The following is a 2,469-nucleotide window of genomic DNA, read 5'->3' as shown; positions in this document are numbered from 1 at the left end:
GCCTTTGGTGTTTCTTTTTATCTAGCCTCTTAACTCTATTCTCATTGCCGGTCACTGTAAAGGTAATAAATTAATTAATACATAAATTGCTGATGCATGAATATAACAATTGATTATTATAGTCTACTAGATATAATATTATTATTAGTTTTGAACAAGTATAAAATTAATTCAAGTTGATATTACAGACTTTATCAATACAATAAACTACGGCCTCACTGCATTGTATTATGACTCAACAGATAGTAGATCTATCTCCATAGATAAAAATTATATTTGTCACTGAAGTTCTGTATGTTGTCTAGGCCATCATGGAGTTTGCTAGCATCATAAATACTGATGCTAATCATGCTAGCATAGATATCTATGCTGCTAGGTCGGTCAGGTCCGTCGTCATTAACGCGGGGTCCGTACTTTAGTCTTTTCGGGTCCCTTGGTCGGGTCAATAAATTAGTTTGTATCGGGTCCGTCGCTCGATCCGTAAATTAGTCTTTTCGGGTCCGTTGGTCCGGTCCGGTCCGCTTTTTAGGGACAGCCCGCTATTTCCCGTGCCCGAGCCCCTCCCGAGCCCGGTTTTACCAACCCCCTCATGGTAACTCTTGGGTGTGTACATAACACTATAAATTAACTCTTTGTTTACTCAATTTAACTTCAGCTTTTTTGGAGGACGAGACTAGGTTTTTTCCTACTCTTTTCTGCTCCTTTCTTCATGCTGTCGTAAGGAATAGTAGCTCCAAGAGTGATACGTTTTATCCAGCCAGACATGGAAGCTTTAGCCAGGCTCAATCAAACCTCTGCAATCCTTTCTTGGAGGACTCCCACCAGCCTCAGTGACTAGTGACCTCTCCTGTAAACTACCAAACGAGGTAAATGTAATTTAATTTCATCATTTTATCGAGCCAAGGAATATATGCATGAATGTGTAAGGAGGATGTACCATTGTTGAAGGGTTGCTGGCAAGGGGACCCAATAGAAGGTCTTGTTACCATTGGGTATGATAGAAAGTACTCAGAATGGAGGTTGATAATGGCATACTAAATAGCTAGTAATCTATTGCAAGTTCAGGTTGTGAAAGCTATTGGCCAAAATAAAGCCAGCCATTTTGGACCATTATGTGTATGGCAGTATGCTCAAATTAAAACCCACCAATCACTAAAACTTAGCACCCCTCTACAATTACCAGCCATACGGTATTATGATTGAAGTACTGAGGCACTGTTATTGATGTTAATTTGTAGGTGACTCCACCAGTTGAGGCAGTTATTGTTGTTCTCTCCTTCATCTGGTCTCTACTCTTGTCCTCTTCCTATGACTGATGGAGGAGCTAGACTAATTAAAGTGAGCAGACATTACACACAAATGCACATATTACATACAGTATACATGTACATGTACATGTACTTACTGATTCTCTGGTGCTACTTCTTTTTATTGATTGCTTTTCTATAGCAATGTATGCATGTACATGTATGTGTACATGAATATACATGTAATAGAATTATCCTGACAGCCACATTGTATACTGGTATGTGTATTATTTATTGTGATAGGTAATGAAGTTAAAAGATACAATGGCTACTACTTATAATAGACTCACTTCAAGGGATCCTAGCAGCTTCTGGACATCAGGACAATGGATGAGAGAGAGAGAGGCGGTGGATCTGATGTTGGTAAGAAAAATCACTTTATTTTTCTCATTATGGTGATGCCTTTGATATACAGTATTATGATTCTTTTATTTTTATAGCTAGAAGGACTGCTTCTTATGCCCTCCTGGAAAATGGTGACAGGTATTGTCTCCATGGCTATAAGTTGTTCAGTTCAGCCAGTGACAGCCACTGATGCTGATATGGCATTAGCATTAGCTGATGTACAAGAGGAATCTGGTCAAGTGACTGATGTAAGTACTTAAGTGTTAGAAAATCATACACTCATTACACTGTGAATTATCATTGAATGATTACTGTTAATATGATGTTAATGTGTACATGTACATGTATGTACATGTACAAGCAATGCATTTGCAGTATGTGTATAAAATGTGTTATATTGTATGTCCATTTGCCACTAATACATGTCCATTGTTTGTCCATACGCCACTAATACATGTACATTGTATGTCCATATGCCACTAATACATGTACATTGTATGTCCATATGCTACTAATACATGTACATTGTATGTCCATATGCCACTAATGCATGTACATTGTATGTCCATATGCCACTAATACATGTACATTGTATGTCTATATGCCACTAATACATGTACATTGTATGTCCATATGCCACTAATACATGTACATTGTGTGTCCATATGCCACTAATACATGTACATGTACATTGTATATCCAATGCCACCAATACATGTACATTGTATGTCCATATGCTACTAATACATGTACATTGTATGTCCATATGCCACTAATACATGTACATTGTATGTCCATATGCCACTAATACATGTAC

The 2,469-nt window shown here is 37.7% G+C and overlaps 1 long non-coding RNA gene across 1 annotated transcript in view; it reads left to right on the top strand.

Moving 5' to 3' along the window:
* Positions 1-612: 612 nt before the first annotated feature.
* Positions 613-2,469, top strand: part of LOC109589663 (uncharacterized) — a 6,105-nt gene continuing 4,248 nt past the window's right edge. The window contains exons 1-4 of the long non-coding RNA XR_002188849.1: positions 613-866; positions 1,239-1,338; positions 1,551-1,670; positions 1,748-1,900. This is a non-coding gene — a long non-coding RNA (uncharacterized LOC109589663). The remainder of the gene's footprint in view (positions 867-1,238; positions 1,339-1,550; positions 1,671-1,747; positions 1,901-2,469) is intronic.

The sequence above is a fragment of the Amphimedon queenslandica genome, unplaced genomic scaffold, assembly GCF_000090795.2.
Source record: "Amphimedon queenslandica unplaced genomic scaffold, v1.1 AMPQUscaffold_11052, whole genome shotgun sequence".
Taxonomy (NCBI): domain Eukaryota; kingdom Metazoa; phylum Porifera; class Demospongiae; order Haplosclerida; family Niphatidae; genus Amphimedon; species Amphimedon queenslandica.
The sequence above is the reverse complement of the archived record's forward strand: the minus strand, read 5'-3'. Positions and strand labels throughout refer to the sequence as shown.